The sequence below is a fragment of the Geotrypetes seraphini genome, chromosome 8 (genome assembly GCF_902459505.1).
Source record: "Geotrypetes seraphini chromosome 8, aGeoSer1.1, whole genome shotgun sequence".
NCBI classification, from domain to species: Eukaryota; Metazoa; Chordata; class Amphibia; order Gymnophiona; family Dermophiidae; genus Geotrypetes; species Geotrypetes seraphini.
This window is the reverse complement of record NC_047091.1, coordinates 100,527,779-100,551,569: the sequence shown is the minus strand read 5'-3', so window position 1 is coordinate 100,551,569 and position 23,791 is coordinate 100,527,779. Positions and strand designations below refer to the sequence as shown.

General features: G+C 42.4%; 1 protein-coding gene across 2 annotated transcripts in view; it reads left to right on the top strand.

Moving 5' to 3' along the window:
• LOC117365787 (putative protein TPRXL) overlaps nucleotides 1–23,791 on the top strand; it is a 72,955-nt gene that overhangs the window by 8,940 nt on the left and 40,224 nt on the right. The gene's annotated exons all lie outside the window — the stretch shown is intronic.

Genomic DNA, 23,791 nt, shown 5'->3' with positions numbered 1-23,791 from the left:
CTGTGGCGACGGCCCTGGTGTCACCATGGGAGATCCGTTACGGGCCTGTTCTGTGATTTGGGACAGTTCCTGCACTATCCCATCGATATAGGCCTCATCCTCTCTAATGCCTCTCAGACGTTTCACCTCCTCCCTGAGGCTCCTCAGTTCCTGCATGATGTCGTCACCTGGCTGGCAAACCTCCTCTGTCTGTGTGGAGGCCGAAATGTACTGCTGTGGGATGGTCTCGGTCTGCACGGAGACGTCCTTTCCTGGTGCTGTGTTCTCCTCCGTCTGTATGTAGATTGAGGTCATCTCCCGGATTACCTCGGTACATGGGATGCCGACCTTGCTTGTAGGTTTCACACTCCTTGTCTGCCCTGCCATAACAAAAAAGGGGAGAGTAAATGTGAGAGTATAAGAGATAGTATGAGAGATAGTATGAAATTATATGAGGTTAGGGCCTCTGAGGGGTAAGTTGAAAAGTTAGGTGTTAGAGAGATCTGAGCAGTAGGGTGTTTAGAATGAAGGATTTGCCCTATGGTGTCTTGTTTGGCTCTTCTTGAAGATCAGCGTAACATTCGCCACTTTCCAGTCTTCCCGATTTGATCGACAGATTGGCTATTAGTCAAAGCAGTTCAGCTATAGCCCCTTTCATTTCCTTAATTACCCTTAGGTGGATACCATCTGGTCCGGGGGATTTATCATTTTTAAGCCTATCAATCTGCCTGCTTACCTCTTCCAGACTGACCATCAACCCCGTCAGTTTCCCGTCTTCATTTTCTGCGTATAGCCAGTCAGCATCCGGTATGTTGCGTATATCCTCTTCGGTAAAAACAGACACAAAAAATGTGTTCAGTTTGTCGGTGATGGCTTTGTCCTCCTTTAGCACTTCCTTTATTCCATGGTCATCCAACTGCTTTCTTCGTGGGTCGTTTCCCCTTAATATATCGAAAGAACGGCTTGAAGTTTTTTGCCTCCTTGGCTATTTTTTCCTCGTAGTCTCTTTTGGCCCCTCTTATCGCCTTATGGCACCTGCTTTGATGTTGTTTGTGCTTTTTCCAGTTTTCATCCATTTTTGACCTTTTCCATTCCTTAAACAAAGTCTTCATGTCTCTGATCGCTTCCTTCACTGCTACAATGAGCCAAGCCGGTTCTTTGTTCTTTTTCCTCTTGGATCCCTTGTTTGCGCCTCGGTGACCGTGTCCATAAAAAGAGACCATGCTTGCTCTAGTGTTTTTACAGTGCTTATCCTCTTCTTAATCTTCTTCCCCACCATGAGTCTCATCTCTTCGTAATTATCTTATCGGAAGTTCAGTGCCATGGCCGTCGTTCTGGATCGATATTTCGCTCCTGTGTCCAGGATGAAGCGGATCATATTGTGATCACTGCTTCCCAGTGTCCCTTCTACCTCTACACCTTGTGCCGGTCCTCGTAGTCCATTTAGAATTAAGTCCAGAATTGAATTTCCTTGACAAATTGCCCCAGGAAGCAATTGTCTACAGCATCCAGGAACTTGGTCTCCCTACCACAGCCGGAGGTGCCTAGGTTCCAGTCTATCCCCGGATAATTAAAGTCGTCCATGATAACTGCGTTGCCTCCCTTGCAGTTGTATTTAATCTCATCTGTCATTTCTTCATCAGTTTCTTCGGACTGCCCCGGGGGTTGGTAGTAGATGCCGTTCTTCGTTTCCGTTCCATTTGTTCCTGGAATTTTGGTCCATAGAGACTCTACCTTGTTTTTTGTTTCCGGCGTGTTCTCTCTAGTAGACTCAATTCCCTCTTTGACGTATAGGGCAATACCCCCACCTTTTTGTCCTAATCTGTCTCTGCGGTATAGCTTGTATCCCGGTAGCACAGTGTCCCAGATGTTTTCCTCGTTCCACCATGTTACTATGATGCCAATCACGTCAAGGTTATCTTTTTGTGCCATAGCTTCCAATTCTCTCATCTTATTCCTTAGGTTCCTTGTGTTCGTGTACATACACTTAAGTTTGTGGCTTGTTACTTTCTTGCATTTCCTTCCCTCTTGTGTCCCTTTCAATCCATCAGCATTTCTGTCTTGCCTATGATCCAGTGAGTCTTCCCTGCATTCTTCCTGCACGGTATCCTCTGGGTATACCGGTTCCTGAACCATCGACTCTCAGTCGACTGTCGGATTTCCCCTTCTTCCTAGTTTAAAAACTTCTCAATTTCTCTCTTGATGTTACTTACAAATAGCCTCATTCCGTCCGCTGAGGTGGAACCCATCCTGCCTGAATAGCTTGCTCTTCCCCCAGAACGTCATCCAGTTGCGCACAAACTGGAATTCTTCCTCACACCAGCGCCTCATCCATGTGTTGACTGCATGCAGCTCCGTCTGCCTCTTCTCGTTGGCCCTGGGTACTGGCAGGATATCTGAGAATGCTACCCTCGGCGTTCAGCTTCCCAAAATATATTTTTCTAGGCGTTTGTGACTTGGATGAATTTTTGGTCAAAAAATGGGGTATAAAGATAGATGACTTAGAGGTCTGGGCGATCAGACGGCTGGACGTACAGTTGGACGATTTTCGGGGAAAAAAATATGTTGGATGTATTTTTTGAAAATGGACCTCTTCCCGTGTCTGACTTTGGGGGACTTGCGACTTAGGCCCAAAATGGACTTAGACGTTTCTTTTGATTATGCTCCTCCACGTCCGAAATATATTCATCTTTATAGAGCAGCACATTGAATCATTAAAGGAAGATATCAATTTTTACTAGATTCATAACCCCATTCCAATCTAAAAGGGGTATCCAAAGCTGCAAATGTCAAGCCCAAGATATGTATGATTTTCTGCAGAGTACCAGTGACTGTCCTCAACACATATAGGACCAGAACATGTTACAGGAATACAGTGGAAAAATGCAGGCTTTGCAAACCTGTATTTTTGGAGCTCTGAAAAGAAAGACACTGGTTCTGCCATTCCAGGTGTTTGCCCAAATTTGTACAGTTCATCTCAGACCCAGGGATTTCAATTCCCACTGTTTCTGACCAGGAGTAAAGGAATCATAGAAAATATTATGCTCATTAAAAAAAATTATACTTAACAAAAGTGGCAAAATCCCTTTAGTGTTTTGCTGGGACAATTTTTGTCTCTCCTAGAAGATACAGGTATTTCTTTGGGGTGTTGAAAAGCATTCTATTTCAAAATTTCTTGCCTACTTTTTGGCCCAGATTCTCTAAATTGCGCCATTGTTGGCGGCCGCTGATTGTGTGCCAATCACGTGTTGGTGCCATGTAGAGAATCACAACTCTGGTAAAGTTTGGCGCTGGAATTGTAGGCCAGGGTTTTCAAGGCCTACATTTCTAGCACCTACCTTTGAGATGCTTACTGGCACCTAACGCCAATTCTGGTGTTAGCATATAGTAGCGTTAGGCATCGATAGGTGGCCTTGCAATTGCTCTTATGTTGGCTTTTAAACCTACTGGCGCATACATTAAGTTGCCATTTATAGAATATGGGTCTTTCTGCTTTTCATTGCCTTGAATCCTAAAACCTGACCCTAACAGTTTTCAGATTTCTACGGTATGCCTCTGATTTTCTGCAAACAGCCCCTTCTTGAGCTCTCACATCAAGACTTATTTTTCCTAGAATCTCCTCTCTACTGAAAGATGACCCCATGGGATAAGAATCTAGTGGCACATGAGTTTTCCATGGATAAGGGAGCGAGAAGGATGTCTATGCCTTATGAATTGATGGAAGTACAATGTTGCTTCTCTTATAAACTAGAAAAAACAAAGAAGGCAACCAAGTCACATCAAGGTCTGCGTGGGGGAAGCCCACAGTGCCAAACTTGTCTCACAACTTATAAGCCAAATACAGTGTAACAAGTCAAAAGAGCATGACACACTGTATAGTGTTGTAGGGCGCTCTCAGTGTGAACCCTCCAGCCCTCCAGCCGTCCTCTCTGCTCGTGTTCTGTTGGAGGCCAGGTTCCTGAAGAAGGGCTCCTCCCGAAACCAGCGCGGTTGAACCTTTCCTCCTGGCGCGGTTTTTCCGTCGGTGTGACAGTTTTGGATAAGTATTGTTTACTTTTGGATATGTTCTTCACTTTTTGGCATGGTTTTTGATTTCGTTGTGATTTTGTGCGTGCTTTTTGAGGGGGTTCGGCTGGCAGGGTTTGTGTGGGGGTCGCTCAGGTTGCTTGCTTGTGTTGTGTTGAGTTTTATTTACTCACCTTGATTGTTGATTGCTTTGATTCTTGCACACACAGGACGCTCGATGATGGTATGTGGGTGGAGGTTTATTGCCTTGACCCAGAAGTGAAGTGTCGGAGCTGTGCTCCTATCACTGAGGGTTCACACTGAGAGCGCCCTACAACACTATACAGTGTGTCATGCTCTTTTGACTTGTTACACTGTATTTGGCTTATAAGTTGTGAGACAAGTTTGGCACTGTGGGCTTCCCCCACGCAGACCTTGATGTGACTTGGTTGCCTTCTTTGTTTTTTCTAGTTTAGGATTTGTTTGGCAAATCAGGAGTGTCTTGTTGTTGTTGCTTCTCTTATAAAGGCAAAGGAGGGCTTTAAGATGGAGAGAGTCATTTTAAAAAACGTTCTCAAAGTTAACAGATGAGAAGTGGGATAAGAGATATGAAGTGTGACATCCAGATTGACAACCTTATATCCTAACCCAGTGGGTCTCAACCCAGTACTTGGGACACACTGATCCAGTGGTGTACCTAGTATATTTTACACCCGCAGCCAATCATTTTTTAACAACTCCCTCCTCTATATAAAAAAAATATTTTTAGTAATAATCCACAAGTCACACAACAAGGTTGCACCTAGGAAAAAGCAGCATCTTAAACACTACAGTGAGCACTAGAACATCAATACACCCATTGTAAAACAAGCCAGATTAATACAGGTTGATCCTGCACATTCAATGCTAACAGAAAACCATGTCCTTTTCATACACACATACCCTTGCCATAAATAAGACACCTGAGAAACACACTTAAGAGATTGTTTACAGGTACAATATCAAGTGGGCAAGATTGAAATTAATACATGTACAGGATTTGAACAGCATTTCTGTCAAATGTTTGAGTGCTGCAGTGGAGGACTTCGGTGGTCATGCTTTGAAGACCACTGGCTTAGGTTCACCAAAGAGTAGGGTTATCAGACATCTGGGAAAACCCAGGCATGTCCTCTTTTTATAGGACTGCCGGGCTCCCGGATGAGCTTTCCAAATCCTGGCATTTGTCCAGGTTTTAGAAAGACTCTACAAGTTCTATCCACATCTGGAGGGACTCTGAGCACGCGAGGATGATGTCATAAGCATCCGCACATGCTCCAGGCTCTCCATATGGCCGTAGCTCATAGCAAAGAGAGGAAGCTTTCTGGGGGTGTGGCTGGAGGGTGGAATGGGGCAGGGATGGAGACAGAACCGGGCGGGGCTGGAGGTAGAACTGGGCGGAGTCATGTGTCCGGGGTTTTCCTTTTTTTAATATGGTAACCCTACCTAAGAGCAGTTATAGAATTGGCACTAACCATACCCCATTGTGGGGCCTACATCTTGGCTTCGTATTATGGAATCACACCCTAGTTTCTTGGTTACTTTTAGAGCCTGGGGTTGGATGGTTATATGTCATATGAAGGCCATGTTTTAAATAGGAGGTTTTCAGTCATGTTTAAGGTATATACTGGTTCCTTTTTCTATAACTTGTCCCACATCTAGCATCCAAAACTTCATATTTCTCACTGTAAGGTTGAATAGACAGTAGCTGTAGAAGCAAGATGTAGAAATACTAAGAGCAGGACAGTTTTTGAAGAGAATGACATGTCACAAAAGCCCTACCCCAGAAGATTTTACAAAGATTTTAAAAAATGACATAACGGCTGATGGGCCAGTAACCCTTTCCCTATCCCCTTCTGGATTAAATGTTGTTCACTCCCTTTTTGATGCTCATTTCACATAATAATTTGATCAGTAGGCTGAAGTGCTTTTTCAAATAGGTGTCTTCTGTTTTGATTGCGAGATTGGGAACTAAATGTCATTGAGAAAGCTATAAGTATTAACATTCTTTGAAGGTCACAATAATAAAAGTTCAAATATAGCCAGGGGCAAGAGAGCAGACAGAGGAAGAGTTTCCACAGGAACAGGTCTGGTGAGTTTTGTATGGCTTTCTATATTCATTATAAAGTGTGCACAGACTTTAAGGCCCCAGCTCAGTAAAAAAAAAAAAAAAAAAAATCACCAACATCTTTTGTCGTATCAGGCGGCAAGGATTTGGAACATTTGATCATGTCTTTCAATTCCTATTTGGAATTTAGGGCATACTTGTTTTCTAAATATTTGGGTAACTAATTTTCAACCTAACTGTATATCCTACTTTTTGTAAACCACATAGAACTTCATGATCCTGCGGTATATAAGTTGATTGTTATTAGTATTATTGCTGTGCCTTGTTACCAGACAAGGAACTGGAGATGCTGGAACTCTGTGGAAGGAAAAAAAAAGATATTGACTTGGCTTGTATTGCAGGGCATGGAAAATCCAGATTTGTCCCAGAGAGCTTTGGACATGTCCCAATTGTACTGAATAGGCATGCATGAAAGGTACCTGGATTTTATTTGCTGTGGAGCACAGGGATTGTTTGACATTAATGGTTGGGTTTTGGAAACAGACTTGCTACACTGCTCACTAAAATCCAAATCTACTACATCTGTAGCAGCACTTGGAAAAGAGACTTCAACGGATGAGCACAGCTTCCCATCCCATAGCCTGTTTTTCTGGCATTGCTGCCTGGATGTCTAGGGTTGTCAGATTTTACGTTCATAAAATCCGGACCCCCCCCCAGATCCGCCCCCCCAGGCCCGCCCATCCCTGCCCTGTTATACCCCAATCCTGCCCCTAATCCTACCCTAGCCACGCCCCCGCTGCTTGCTTTGGATGGGCAGGATGCCCTCTTGCTTGACACAATTTTGGGAGAAGCTTTTCAAAACCCAAAGTGCTGGGTTTTGAAAAGCTGTCCAGACCCCCAGATATGCCCTCACAAGGAGGACATGATGGTGACATCCAGATGTCTGGTAACCCTATGGATGTCCCACTGCCACCTGAAACAAAACATGTCCAAGACTGAGCTGCTCCTCTTTCTTCCTAAACCCTCCACTCCGCTCCCTCCATTCTCAGACTCTGTAAATAATACTGTTATTCTTGCCTCCTCTGCTTGTAACTCTGGAGTCGTCTTTGACTCTGACCTCTCATTTTCTATGCACATCCAACAGACTGCTAAAGCCTGTCGCTTCTATCTCTACATCACCAAAAGTTGCCCTTTCCTCTCTGAGCACACTACCTGGACCCTTGTCCACACCCTTGCAATCTCATATTGGTATTCTGCCCCCTTAGCCAGGATGCATTGAATGTGTATATTGAATGTGTGAATAAGGTTTATGACTTTAAGACAAGCTCCCAGAGTGCAATGCTATATACCTGGTGGGCTGACACCCCCCCCCCCCTTTCTTGCTTGTTTTCTCTTGTGTAATCTGTTTGCAGATTTCATTTTAGCTAGCACAGGAACATAGGAAAAGCATTATTCCCACCTAGTTTATACCTTTGAATTTGCTAGCCGAACTACAGCTTAATGAGAGACGTTGGAGCACAGTATTGCCATGTCACAAAGTATGTGATATACATTCCCAGCTTGCTCTAACTTTAGGAGGTGCTAGTTGAGTGTAGATTCTGTAGATGAAATCCTTAAGAACACCTGAACTGTAAGTTTATTTATTTCTGGATGTCAAATGTGTAGACTTTAGTAAAATAGTTTAAATCATGCCAAATGAATCTGATTGAATTCTTTGAGTAGGTGATCAGAGAATTGGATTGAAGATGTGTGCTAAAATTAATTTACATAGATTTCAGGAAACCCTTTGACATAGTTCCTTATAAGAGGATCTTCAATAAATCTGATGGGCTGAAGTTAGGACCCAAATTGGTGAGTTTGATTAGAAATTGGTTGTCGGACAAATGCCAGAGTGTAGTGGTTAATGGAATTTGCTCGGAGGAAGGAAAGGTAGTAGTGGAGTTCCTTATGGATTGATGCTGGGGCCGATTCTGTTCAATATGTTTGTGAGAAAATTGCTGAAGGGTTAGAACAGTGGCGTAGTATGGGGAGGCGAGGGGGGCGGTCCGCTCTGGGCACTATGTTGGTAGGGGTGTTGGCACCCCTCTTCCTCTTCCCACTCCTCCCCTCGCTACATAAGCGCTCCCCTTCCCTTCCCCCTTAGCGCTAGTTATTCACCGCCACGAGCAACAACTTCAACATGTTCCTCGTGACCCCATCAGCTCTCCCGCTGACATCACTTCTAGGTGTCACGCATAGGATGTGACATCAGAGGGAGAGTCAACGCGAGTTGCAAGAAGCATGTTGAACTTGTTACTTGCGGCGGTGAACATGGGGGAAGGGAAAGGGGGAAGAGGCACGGGGGAAGGGAAAGGGGGGAGGGAGCGGGGTGGTGATGAGGGAGGGGGAGGGGTGCTTTTGCCCCTCACTATACCACTAAGTTAGAAGGTAAGGTTTGCCTTTTTGTGGTTGATACCAAGATTTATAACAAGGTGGACACCCCGGAGAGAGTGGAAAACATGAACAAGGATCTGCAAAAATTAGAAGCATGGCCTAACATCTGGCAACTAAAATTCAATGCAAAGAAGTGCAGAGTGATGCATTTGGATAGTAGGAATCCAAGGGCACTGGAAGGCGAGAGGCTAATATGCATGGAAGGGGAGAGGGACCTTGGGGTGATAATGTCTGAATACCTAAAGGAAACAAAACAGTGTGATACGGCGGTGGCTGTAGTCAGAAAGATGCTGGGCTATAGAGAGAGAGGCATAATTAGCAGAAGAAACGAGGAATTAAAGCCCCTGTATAGGTTGTTGGTTAGGCCACACTTGGAGTATTGTATTCAGTTAGGGAGGCCCTATCTGGCAAAGGAAATAATAATAATAATAACAACAGTTTATATACTGCAGAACCGTGAAGTTCTATGCGGTTTACAAAGATTAAAAGAAGGTACAAATAGATTGAACTTAACATGGTGGAAGCTAGAGATTAACACAGGGCTGCCCAAGTCCGGTCCTCGAGATCTACTGGCAGGCCAGGTTTTCAGGATATCCACAATGCATATGCATGAGAGAGAGATTTGCATACCAAGAAGGCAATGCAGGCAAATCTCTCTCATGCATATGCATTGTGGATATCCTGAAAACTAGGCCTGCCAGTAGATCTCGAGGACCGGACTTGGGCAGCCCTGGATTAACAACTTAAGGGATCAGTTATTGAGGAGAAAGAGTTGTACGGGTCAGCTACCTAGATATTTCAGGAACAGATATGTTTTTAGGCGTTTCCTGAATTCCCCATAGGTAGTAGGCGTAAGCGTAAGCAATTGTTCTAGATCTTTACCCCATAATGCTGCCTGATTTGAGAGAAGGTGTTGATGGTGTCTTTTGAGTTTACATCCTCTAACTGGAGGGGAAACAAAGATCGAATGTGAACTTCTCTTATGTCTGTTGGCTGAGAAGGAGAAAAGGACAGTTATGTATTTAGGGGCCAGTCCATATTGTACTTTAAAGCAGAAACAGGCGAACTTAAACTTCACGCGTGCCTCCATTGATAGCCAATGCAGCTGTCGGTAGTAAGGTGTCACATGATCAAACTTCTTCAGCCCGAAAATCAGTCTGACCGCCGCATTATGCATTAATTATAATCGTCGCATGTTCTTTTGGGAAATTGCTAAATAGGCTATGTTGCAGTAGTCAAGTTGACTCAGTGTCAGGGAGACTTGAAGTGGTCCTGACTTGAAGTGGTCCTGATGAATATTAGGAGTTTGCGCCAAAAGACATATGAGAAGAGATTGGAAGACCTGAATATGTATACTCATGAGGAGGGAAAAGGGAGATATAATACAAACATTTAAATACTTGAAAGGTATTAATATAGAATCAAATCTTTTCCAGAGAAGGGAAAATGGTAAAACTAGAGACCATAAATTGAAGTTGCAGGGTGGTAATCTAGGGAGTAATGTTAGGACATTCTTATTCATGGAGAGGGTTGTGGATGCCTTCAAATGCTTTCCTGAGGGAGGTGTGAAGAGGAAAATAGTGATGGAATTCAAAAAAGCATGGGATGAACATAGAGGATCTATAATTAGAACATGAATGGTATAAATTGATGAACTAAGGCCAGTCCTGGGTAAGCTTGCACAGTCTGTGTCCTGTATACGGCAATTAGGTTTACAATGGGCTGGGAAGGGCTTCGGCAGGAACTACAGTAATTTGGAACATAAGGCTGATGCTGGGCAGACTCTACAGTCTGTATTAGAGAATGACACAGGGTCAAATTTTTCCCCGGCCCCACAGGAACTCATTTTCCCATCCCGTCCTGGTGAGTTCTTTTCCTGTCCCTGCCCCATTCCTGCAAGCTCCGTTCTCATCTGCACAAGCCTCAAACACTAAAATCATAAGAGTTCGAGGCTCGTGCAGTTAAGGCAGAGCTTACAGGAATTGGAAAGGGACAGCAACAAAACTCACAGGGACAGGAGGGGGAAATTGAGTTCCTGCGGGGACGGTGGAAAATTTGGCCCCATGTCATTCTCTAGTCTGTAACCCGCAAACAAAGAGATGGTTTGGATAGGCTGGAGCGAGCTTTGGCAGCATCTCTAATAGCTGGAACCTAAGGACAGAATTGGGCGGACTTTACAGTTAATGGCCCAGAATAACTATGAAAAAAGACAATTTAATGTAATGAATTTATAATGTGTGTAAGTATTGGGCAGACTGGATGGACCATTCAGGGGGCATGTGATGAAGGTCCTAAGTAGTACATTTAAAACAAACTGGAGAAAATATTTCTTCACACAACGTGTAATTAAACCCTGGAATTCGTTGCCATAGAATGTGATGAAATCAGTTAGCTTAAAAAAGGCTTGGATAATTTCCTAAAAGAGACGTCCTTAGGCCATTAATGAGATGGCTTGGGGAAATCCACTGTTTCTTCTTCTTTTTTTTTAAATTCTTTATTGATTTTTAATCAAAAACAGTGTCATACAAATGAAAGAACAAAAGATATTCCACACTTTATGCTTAGGATAAGCAGCATAAAATCTGCTTTATTACTTAGGATCTGCCGGCCAAAACACATACATGTCGAGTCATTGAAGCTAATAAAGAGCACTTGTGTTTGGACCTCTCCACTGTTTCCTTGTGTCCTGCATAACTACCATCAACTTTGAGCTATAATTTTTGTATTGGAATTTCAGCCCTGTTTCTTTATTGTTTCTATTTGAAAACTACTCAGTCTCCTGTTTCTTTGAGATTGTGGCTGTCAGGACCTAGTGTTTGGCTTTGACTGCAGTTGCTCTTTGGCACCCCTCAGAGCTGCTGCTAGGTGACTGCCTAGTCTTGTCTTGGACTGGCCCTGATGAGTTGCCAGCCCAAATGAGCTGGCACGAGCTCCATAACTCCTGCAGATTTTATATCTGTTTTATTATACAAGGATGAAAAGTTCTCTGCATACATACTGTACATATTATGTATGTTAACCTGTAACATGTTCTGAGCTCTCTGGGGAGAACAGAGAATGAATGAATTAAATAAATAACACCAAGAAGAGAATGACGTGGATATGGTTCAATCATGATCTGAAACAATGTCAAAACATAGAATTTTGTTTTTGCAAATTGGCACTTAACGATATAAGGTAACACTCTTTTCAGCCACAGTAGCAAAATAACGCTCAGAATTTAGGAAGCTGGTTGGTTGGGCTGAGAACTTTTCAGCACCCCCTCGTACTAGGTACTATTTCTCATTTCCATTGTGCTGAAACGCATATGCAGCTCTGTACATTTAACATGTAATAGACGGTCCCCTGCTCAGAAGAGCTCACAAACTAATTTGGACAGACAGGACATAAAGGCCCGGATTCTGTATAGGATGCCTGGCGATCATGCGGGTGGGTAGCCTTCCAGCAGGAGGGGTTGGGCACCCTCCTGGCGGCGATCGGGAAGGGGGCGATAAGTAAAGTGGCCGTGTCTACTTACAATGTAGGCCAGCATTTTGGTGGCCTAAATTGTAAGCATCTCTTGCTCTACTAGGCAGATGCATAGTGCCGCCTAGGTTCATCTAAGGCTACCGCCTAGCCTTACGCGAGCTTAGGCGTTCTTGCAGGCCTCCCTAGGCTCCCAGAGGCGCCTTTAATATAGGCGTCCCGATTGGCTGAATAGGACGCCTTTAGCTGCCTAAAATCGGGATGCACTTTGCAGAATCCAGGCCAAAATGTTCTAACCCTTAACAATTGTCCCAGTGGGCTTAATGTCAAAAACTGGTATGTGAGGTAATTTATTTACATTTGATATCTACTTATGGCTAAGCCCTTAGTGGATTGCAAATGATGTGTGGATCTATAGACTGATAGCCAACAAATAACATACTGTACATATCCAGATATTTCTAAAAGTTCTCTGGATAATATCTGGCTGCTTAAGTTGCTAATACAGTCCACAAGAGACAGAAAAACTCAACTCCACGCAAAGCAGAACAGAACAAAAAGCAAGTGGGGAAGGGACTGTGCACATCAACCTGTAGGGCAGGGTGTCAAACTCAATCACATAAGAGTCCAAAATTTAAAACATAGGCTAACTCGCGGGGCCAAATTTTGTGTTATGATACTTAGGGATCCTTTTATTAAGGCACGCTAACTGATTTGGTGCACGCTAAATGTGCACCTTAATAAAAGGACCCCTTAGTCGTAGTAGAAGTATAGGGTTATAACCTCTCCAACCCCACTCCGGCTCTGTCATGTAAACAAAATAAATAAAAAAGACTTTTCCTATTTCCTAAGACTTTTTTTATTTATGCGTTTCAAACTTACCCCCTCTTCTACGAAACTGTGATAGCAGTTTCAAGCGCAGAGAGCCACGCTGAATGACCCGCGCTGCTCCCAACGCTCATAGGAACTCTAATTTCACAAGCATTTCACTCGTTCCAGCAACCCAATAATAATATTGCAGAAAAAAGAACATACAAACAGTTTCTCAAATCCAAAGATCAAATTAAGTTACCATATAATCACCCTAAAATAGCAACAATTTAACTCTTTCTTAGACCTCAAAAAAGAAGTTTGAGGGAAACAAAAGTAAGAGATAAGAAGATCTCATCTTATGAAGATAATTAAATTATTAATGAAAAGTTATGGAGGGGCATAATCAAAAGAAACGTCTAAGACCGTTTTGGACCTAAGTTGCAAGTCACCCAAAGTCGGACACGGGAAAAGGTCCATTTTCGAAAAATACGTCCAACTTTTTTTTTTATCGTCCAGCTGTACGTCCAGCCGTCTGATCGCCCAGACCATTAAGTTGTCCATCTTTGTACCCCATTTTCATCCAAAAATTCATCCAAGTCACAAACGCCTAGAAAAATACCTTTTGGGAATGGGAGGGGCCAGGAAAGTGATGGACTGGACACCCAGACATGGCACCAGAGTAGTGGGGTACCTTACAGGTCACTTCTGTAAATTTCATAAAAGGGACCCACATAAACATGCCCCCCAATACACACCCAGAATCTACCACCTCAATTGCCCTTATGGTTGTAGGAACCTCTTATATGGCAGTACAAAAGGGTTAGGGTCTTTTTGGGGGGGTGCATATTTTACACCATGAATGCAGTGATTAGAGTGGCTTATGGGCCTGGGTCCTCTTTTCCATGGTTCACTAACCCACCCCCAAGACCACTTAAGCCACCTCTGTGCAGCTCTACTAGGCTTTCCTATGCCAGGCTACTAGGTGCTGATGTTCTAGAGGCAGATATGTAAAGTTGTTATTACGATTTTTATGGGAGTGGGGTCAGTGATCACTGGGGCAGTGTGTGGGGGTCTGTACTTGGTGTCTGCAGTGCTTATCTGGTCACTTTGGATACCTTCTTGTGACTTAGACCTGGTTTTAGATGGCCTAAGTCACAATGTCCACGTTCCGTCTAAGCAGTGTTGTAAAGCTTTCAGTTATACATGCAGTGTAACTAAGTCTAGGACAGCCCACGTCCTACCCAAATTCTGCCCTCGACACTCCTCCTGACACGCCCCCTTTTAGCTCTGGTCGTTCAGCAGCACTGTGAAGGCCTAGGTCGCTTTTAAATACGTCTAATACCCGGTTCGATTATCGGCACTTGGACGACTTGTCTTTTAGATCGTCCAAGTGCCGATTTAGGCCGGTTTTTAGATGTATTTCTGTTTCAATTATGAGCCCCCTAGCATGTATCCATAACCATCAGTACTTTTATTTATTAAATGCTGTCCTCAGCTATGAATTAAGTTCTTAGCATCCAAAAAAAAACTACGGAGTTGCTCAGGCACAAAAAAAACCATATTTAGTCCCAGCATATACGAGGGTAACTTAAAAGAAAAGTAGCTCCCAGGTTTTTAACTTCCTGCCTCATGCTCAGAAATAATTTCCTGCCATCTTGTGTTGTTTTAAACCCATCTAGAAAAATCCATATGGAAGTGGCAGGCATGCAAATCTGCTCTATGCCTATTCATTAGGGCTATCCTGAAAACCCGATTGGCCTGGTGGTCCTCCAGGACAGGGTTGGGAACCACTGGTCTAGAGCAGTGGTTCCCAACCCTGTCCTGGAGGAACACCAGGCCAATTGGGTTTTCAGGCTAGCCCTAATGAATATGCATGAAGCAAATTTGCATGCCTATCACTTCCATCATATGCAAATCTCTCTCATGCATATTCATGAGGGCTATCCTGAAAACCCGATTGGCCTGGTGGTCCTCCAGGACAGGGTTGGGAACCATTGGTCTAGAGTGCTCAGAACCAAAGACTGTACAATCAGTCTGAAAGAAGAAAGTCAAACTAAGATTTTATACTGCAGAGCTTCCATAGTGTAAAAAAACCTTTTTTTAAACATCAAGTTGAGTATGGAATGACAAATTCCGATCTAGATAAACTCCTAGAACTTTAATAACTGGACTGTTAGAATAATTAATTCCATTCAGTATTAAAGTATAAAAGTATAAAGTATTAATTTTATTAGTTGGACTTGGCCAAAAATTTTCTGTTTTGTCAGAATTTAATTTTAGTCTAAATTCTTTAGCCCACAGGTGTCAAATTCAAGGCCAGCTGGCCAAATCTGGCCCACCTGGTCGTGGCCCGCAGTCCGATGCCCCCAGTTTTACCTTGTGGCCGGCTCCCTCTTCCTCACAACCATAATGTGCACGGAGCCGTGTGCAGCGGCTCCTCGTGCGTCCCACACCTCATCCAGAAGCATTCCCTCTGACTTTGCGACATCAGAGGGAAGGCTTCCGGTTCAGGTGCAGGACGCACGAGGAGCCGCTACACGTGGCTCTGTGCACACTACGGCTGTGAGGAAGAGGGAGCCGGCCACAAGATGATACCAGGGGGCATTGGACTGCGGGCTGCATAAAACGACCAGATTGGAGCCGGCCAGAAGGTTAGACACCTGCCGAAGGAAGGCACAGCATGGAGGTAGGGAGAATGATTTTATTTTCGTTATGAATGGTGTCAATTTTGAGCATTTTAATCTGCTGTCTATCTTTTGCACTGCTCAGGAAGAAATACATTTGTTTCTTTTTCTCTGGGGGGTTGTACTGCATGCAGAATCTTGAATCTTAGGGTGTTTTTTTAAATATAAGGGTTATCTGTGTTCTGGTAGGAATGAATGTTGAGAAGCATACAGTGTGTTTTGTGTAGTTTAATTTTGTGGATAACCATTACCATTATGTGTTAATAAGATGATATTGTGTGTGTATAAATGAGAAATGAATAGAAAAAATGGTGTTATAATTAGTATTATTATGGGGGCGGAGTCTGGGGTAGAGCTTGGGCGGGGTCTGGCCCACGACTTAGCCTGTGTTTTGGATTTCAGCCCCTTAATGTGATTGAGTTTGATACCCCTGCTTTAGCCCATTGCTCAACCAGCATAATTATACGTAGATGATATAAAAAGTTGAGTATAAGAGACAATAGGAATTGCAGTAGTTATGTCATCTGCATAACCATATAGTTTCAAACTTAATCTCGACAGTTTATTATTCAAAGATACCAGATAAACATTAAAGAGTGAAGGAGAAATTGGAGAACCCTATGGGACTCTACAAATGTTACTCCATACATGAGAATATTGTTCTTTTTTATAAACCAGAGAAGTTCGATTTTTTTAAAAAAATCCTTCAAACCATTGCAAAACACAACCCGAAATTCTAGTTGAATCTAGACAGTTTGAGCAGAAGTCCATGATCAACAAGATCAAATGAACTGTTCAGATCAAACTATAGAACTAGTGCACTCTTACCTAAACTGAATAACTTATGAAGATAATCCACTAAGGAAGCTAAAACTGTTTCCGTACTATGGAGGGGATGGAAACCAGATTGAGAGCCATGCAAAATAGAAAATCATTCCAAATAATTCATCAATTCAGTATTAACTAAACCTTCCATCAATTTTACAAAAAAAAAAAAAAAAAAATTGGAATGTTTGCAATTGGTCTGTAGTTAGTAATGAGAGATAAGGGTTCCTTCTGATTTTTTGTTATTATTGACTTAATAATTACATTACAATGTACTTGTTAACCACATTACCAAAAGTTCTATGTGGTTTACAAAAAATTATTAACTATTACATAGAAAGAATGGATTAATTAGTCAAATATTTAAGGAAAGAAATAGGTTTTCAACGTTCTCCTGAAATGTTTGTAAGAATCAGTGAAAAGCAGCAATGAATGAAATTCCTTTTCATGAGAAGCTACCTGGAATGCTAGAACATGATTGAGGAATTTCTTACTTTTACAACCTTTTACGGGTGGGAAATTAAACAAAGTCTGTGTTTTTCTACTATTTGTATGTATGGCTATAATGAGGCTATCAGTCAGATAGATTAGGGCTGAGCCATAAAGAACCTTATAACAAAAACAGCCCAGCTTGAACAAAATCCGAGCCTCCATAGGCAACCAATGAAGTTCATAATAAAACATGATTGTATTTTTTCAATCCGTAACGTAAATCAGTCTAACTGCTGTATTTTGAATTAATGATAGTCTTGATAGCTCTTTCTTAGTGACTGATAAGAAAATGATATTACAGTAATCAAGGAGACTCAGTAAAAGTGATTGAACCAGTAGCTTAAAAGCAGAAAATTCAAAGTAAGGTCTAATTGTTCACAATCTCCATAAAGTAAAATAACTTTTACGTACAACGGCTTCTATCTGACTTTTCATCGTGAGATGTTGGTCTAAAACGATTCCTAATATTTTAATCGTAGGGTGAATTTTGTAAGATGTTGAATGAATTTTAATAGAAGGTTCATGAGTGATTTTACTAGGGGATGCTACAAAAAATTTTTGTTTTGTCAGAATTAAGCTTTAATTTAAATCGCTGCATCCAAAGATTCATCCTTTCTATTACAGTTTCAATTGTGGTAGCTCTTTTGGAAATTCCCCTTTATGTAATAAAGTAGTAATCCATCCAAAAAACTTCCTTTTTCAAACTAATAGGAGCTGATTTTATAATTGCTGGAGGAAAAGTATCTAATGAACAATATGATTTAGCATATTTTGTATAAAGTTTAAGGAACTGATTCTAATCTGGAATTTTAAAAAAAATTCCAGTTTAAATCAGCAGCGCTGTACAGAGTCACAAAGAAGAAGAAGATAGTCCCTGCTCATAAGAGCTTACAATCTAAACAGACAAGACAGACAAACAGGATGTCATGGATACAGCTAAGGGGAACAGTTAATCAGCTGGCTGGGTTGCTGGCTATATCAAAAAGGTGGTTTCTCAGTCTGCTTTAAAACAAGGTAAGGGGCTTGGAGGACTAACTTTGGTAAGTTATTCCAGGGATAGGGGGCAGCAAGATGAAAGGAACGAAGTCTGGAATTAGCAGTGTCCATGCCCCTCCCATATTTCCACCCAGGCGAATGCCCCCTAGCTTTTATGTACCATGCCACTTACAAGCACCCTTACAGATTAGCACTTAGGGCTCCTTTTACAAAGGTGCGCTAGCGTTTTTAGTGCAAGCACTGGATTAGCGCACGCTAGCCGAAAAACTACCGCCTGCTCAAGAGGAGGCGGTAGCAGCTAGCGCGCGGGGCATTTTAGCTCGTGCTATTCCACGCAGGGCCGCCATCAGGGCAGTACTACCGGTCCTGCATTCAGGGGCCTGGAGCTGACAGGGGGCCCGGGCTCCCCCAGGGTCCTAGGCAGTGTTCTAAGGCAGGGGCGCCAATAGCTCGCCAAGGCAAACTGAGTCGATCACCAGGACTCACTTTGCCTTGGTGATCTATTGGGCCGATCAGTCTTCCTCTCCCCGACGTCAATTCTGCAGTCGGAGAGGAAGTTCGGGCCAGCCAATCGCTGCCTGGCTGGGCGGAACTTCCTCTCCGACGGCAGAATGGATGTCGGGGAAAGGAATGCTGGTCGGCCCGAAGCAGGGAGAGCATGTGTCAGCGTCGGCTTTGGGGCCTGTTATCCATTGGTAGGTCCTGTTCCCCGATGGCAGCGGCAGTGGCAGTGGCTTGGGGAATGGCAGGGAGAAAGAAAGAAAGGGGGCAGGCAGGGAGACAGAAGGAAAGAAGAGAAACAGAAAAAAAGAAAGGGGGCATGAAGAGAGGAAGAAAAAGTTGGGGGAGGGAATGAGGTGCGGAGGAGAGGAAGCATACAGGCTGAAAGAAGGGAAGAAAGATTGGATGCACAGTCAGAAGAAGAAAGTGCAACCAGAGACTCATGAAATCACCAAAGGTAGGAAAAATGATTTTATTTTAAATTTAGCAAAGTAAAGACAGTATTACCACAGTTTTCAAAGGAATTTGCCCAAATAACTTAATAGTTAACTGGGTAAATTCCCAGAGATGAAAACTTCCCTTCACTTACTATGCACAGTTCTGAATTTATATCTGCTGTCTATATTTTACAATATGGTCCCCTTTTACTAAACCGCAATAGTGGTTTTTAGCGCAGGGAGCCTATGAGCGTCAAGAGCAGCGCTGGGCATTCAGCGCAGCTCCCTGCGCTAAAAACTGCTATTGTGGTTTAATAAAAAGGATGGGGGGTATATTTGTCTATTTTTGTATGGTTGTTACTGAGGTGACAATGCATAGAGTCATCTCCCTTGACCTCTTTGAAAAAAAACCCAGAATAGGAATGATAATTAACATTTTCTCAGCGTATAGTGTGCTTTGTGTTTTTTAATTTTATTGTTGGTAGACCATTTTGACTTGGTCATTTTAAAGTAGCTCACAAGCTCAAAAAGTTTGGGCACCTCTGAGCTAGAGCGTTGAAACTGTGTATTTCTATTTTATCCCCCCTTTTACAAAACTGTGGAGCGTTTTTTAGCGCCAGCCGTGGTGGTAGCAGCTCTGATGCTCAGAATTCTATGAGCGTCAGGGCTGTTACCACTGTGGCTAAAATCCACACTACAGTTTTCTAAAAGGGTGAAGGGTTAGTTTGTGATGATATATTCCATACTAGGCGAAGGTGTTTTCTGTGTTCTGTGTGTTCGAAAGACATGGTTTTCTGTTAGGATTGACGGTGTAGGATTGATCTGTGCTGGTCTGGCTTGTTTAGTTTTACAATGGGTGTATTGATGTACTGCTTACTGCAATATGTAAGATGCTGCCTTTTCCTAGATACTCATGTGTGACGAGTGGTTTGTTACTAAAAATCATGTTTTTTTTACAGATGGGGGGGGTGCCAAAAAATGATGGGTCCCGGGTGTTACATATGCTACGTACGCCACTGTATGTAAAGATACCAGAAAGCTGGCGTAGCAAAAACTTTAAGTAAATTGTTATTCTTATAAGTTTTGAGTATTTAACCCTTCCACAATCTCACGTTTCAAGTTTCAAGTTTATTGAGATTTTGATTTAAACGCAATATCAAATATTTTCAATGCGTATAACAAAAATAAATTTGGGGAAATAAATAAAACCATTTGAACAATAAACATACAAACATATCCATAGATGATTAAAATTACATAAGGAGTACAAGGATAAACTACATTTGTTTAAAAATGCGTTCTCCGCGCCTGCTCATAAATTTGTTGACTGGAAGGATCCAGCAATGTGGCCAGATGTCATTCAGGACAAAGACAGAGAACGAATTGTGCAATTTGGATTAATGATGGAAGATGATTTAAAGCAAATGGCACAGTCTATGAGTAAAGATCACCCAATGGACGTGAGACGATTTTAAGGGACTGGCTTAGGTGGAGCATTAGCAGAAAAGCATGTGTGTATTCGGCCCATGGAAGAAGGGGGGGGGGGGGGGGGGTGGAAGGGGTGCGTGGGGGGCCCAATAGGATTGCTCAGTAAGGGGCCCAGAAATTTCTGATGGCGGCCCTGATTCCACGTATTAAGGCCCTAACACACCTTCGTAAAAGGAGCCCTTAGTCACACTCCCCCGGATTCTGTAAACTTGCGTGCCCAAACTCCTGCGGACAAGGACAAATCTATTGCTCTGAATAAGGTCAACAATTGCATTGTGAAGATTGAGGAATATAGTTCTTCTTACAGATTTAAACTCAATAAAGACAAGAATAAATTACTCTGGTTGGATCACTTCAATAAATCCATACCAATAGAATTGGCAAAAACAAAAGATTTATCCTTGAAGGTTGAGCACACTTCAAAAATGTTGAGTGTTATTCTAGAATCTATACTGGGGCCTCTCCAGCACTATACAGAATATTTACTGTCTACTTTTGTTTCCTTCTAATCGGAGACAATCTAGGGCTAGAGACCCCTATCCAGTGGCGTAGTAAGGGGGCTGGGGAGGGGGGGTGGACTTCCCTGGGAGCTATCTTGGTGGGGGCACTGGCACCTCTCTGCCCCCGCACGCCATGCTTGCGCCCTCCCTTCTCCACCCTCCATGTACCTCTTTAAAAATCTTCACCAATGCGAGCAACTATTCTAGCTTGCTGCACATGCCAGCTTGGCTCCCTCTGAAATTACTTCCGGGTTGCGGGGGCTAGAAGTGACATCAGAGGGAATGCCAGCACAAGCAGCAATGTGGAGAAGCTACTCACGCAGGTGAAGATTTAGAGGTATGGGGTGGGAAGGGAGGGCTCAAGTGTGGTTGGTGGGTGGGCAGGTGAGGGGATGTGGAAGGAGTGGGGGGGGGGGAGCGGAGAGGAGGGCACAGGTGGAGCCACTATGTCAGGCGCCTCTTACCCTCGCTACACCACTGCCCCTTGCTAGTTTTTTTTGTTTGTTTGTTCTTTTTTTTAAATAGTTAAAACATTTTATTGAATTCTTATAACAAAATACAACTAAGGAAAACTATATAAAACATAAAATACATCCCCTTTCTAGTTTTATTTACATCCTTCTCAGGGATACGCTTTAAAAACTTTAGGCAAATCTTTCAGCCATCAAGCTGTTCATTATTGTCTATTTCCACTTGTTGAGTTATGGGAATCATCATCTTCCCCTCCCCTCCCTTTTACTAAGCCATGGTAGAGATTTCTACTGTGGCCCAGAGCGTTAAGTACTCCAACGCTTATAGAATTTCTATGAGCGTTCTATGGGCGTTGCACTCTGGGCCACAGTAGAAACCTCTACCACGGCTTAGTAAGGGGGGGGGGGATATGTCCTCTTTTGCAAAAATATGAAGACCTATTTATTTAGGAAATATTTTGAATAATTTCTTGTTTTCTTTTTTCTTTCTTAACCACTTTGAACTTTCATTTGTTGGAATCTATCAGTACAGAAGAATCTTAATAATAATAATAATAATAATTTATGCCTAGAGTGCAAAATTGCATGTACAAGCTGTAGACTAGGGGCTGTTGTGCATGCAACCTAATTTGATAATTGGCTGATATTTGGTGCTCACAGCCAATTATTGGCTTAAATTGCTGTTTATTGGCTCTTAACAGTAACCATGCCTGTAATTGCTATTCTAGAAGTTGCACAGGCTGCTTCCATTGCATGCAACTTTTGAAGAGGTATGGATGTGGGAGGGGTATGCTTAATAGTTAGACAAAAAGGATCTGCAACCCAAAGAGACTAGAATAGCCAATACTGTCCAATACAAAAATGAATAAAAATTAGCTAAGCAGTCCTTTACCCCTGAAGGAAGTATATGAAAAACTGACAACTGGTCACCTAAATGAATTGTCAAAATAAATAATAAATAATAACTCAGGTCAATAAAGGACATCAATATGAGCCTTAAATAGGTAACGTACGGTGTATGGGCCCAGGCTATTTCTCATAGGTGACTAGCACCAGAACCTCAGTCCAAATGAGAATTGCCTCATACATCATTAAGTCCTTTTAAAGTGACCAGAAGTGCTAAAGTGAGAAGTGCTAAAATAGGAAAAAACTTATTTTCAGGGGAAGAATTTTAATAAATAATTGAAAATAGAAAAACTCCCAAAAACATCACAATGTGAAAAAATGTGCTTGAAAGTGCTGAGTGCAAAAAATAAAAAACATCAAAAAACATCAAAAATGCTAAGACTGTGAACACTCCTATCAAGTATAAAAGTATATAAATAACATCAGAAATTCCATAAAAGCTCAAAGTTCATAACATCATGTAAAGTTCATAACATTGTGTAATAAACATAGCACCAAACAATCAAAAGCACCACAGAGTCCTAGCACCATATAATTAAAACGTCCAATAAGTTATAGCACCATATCATTATAGCACTATATAATTGTAGCACCTAGAGAAATGAGCACCATAAACTCAAACCGGCGCTTAATCAGTACTTAGCTGAATTTGAAATCGAAGAACACATGTCGTCTTGCCAGATGGGGTCACCACTCGACAGAGCCCTGTTTCAGATCCTTTGAGCTGTTATGGAATTTCTAATGTTATTTATATACTTTTTTACTTGATAGGAGTGTTCACAGTCTTAGCATTTTTGATGTTTTTTGATGTTTTTTCTTTTTTGCACTCAGCACTTTCAAGCACATTTTTCACATTGTGATGTTTTTGGGAGTTTTTCTATTTTCAATTATTTATTAAGATTCTTCCCCTGAAAATAAGTTTTTTCCTATTTTAACATTTCTCACTTTAGCACTTCTGGTCACTTTAAAAGGACTTAATGATGTTTGAGGCGATTCTCATTTGGACTGAGGTTCTGGTGCTAGTCACCTATGAGAAATAGCCTGGGCCTATACACCGTACGTTACCTATTTAAGGCTCATACTGATGTCCTTTATTGACTTGTGTTATTATTTATTATTTATTTTGACAATTCATTTAGGTGACCAGTTGTCAGTTTTTCATATACTTCCATCAGGGGTAAAGGACCGCTTAGCTAATTTTTATTCATTTTTATAATAGTTAGACACACAGGTTATAGAATATTAGAAATTAGGTCCCTAACTACTTACAACTAGGCATGAGCACTTACACCAGCCTTTGACAGGGTATAAGTGCTCACACCTAAATTGCAAACTTATACTAGTATTCCAAAACAGCAGTTCTGCCCAGAACTGTTGATTCAGAATTCACACTTAGCCCACATCATCTCAATGTTCCCTCTAAGCTTTTGAGGGAGCCTAAGAAAGTGGGAGGCCCACAAAAGCAGTAATATTTAGCCTGACGTCAGAGGGAATGCCAGCATGAGCAGCAGGCCGGAAAAGCTGCTCACGCAGGCAAAGATTTAGAGGTATAGGGTGGGAAGGGAGGGCACGGGTGTGGCTGGCAGGCGGGCAGGGACAGCACAGAAGGAGCGGAGGGGGAGCAGAGGGGGAGTGGAGAGGAGGGAGCGGGGGGATACCCCCTCCCCAGGCACCTCTAACCCTCGCAATGCCA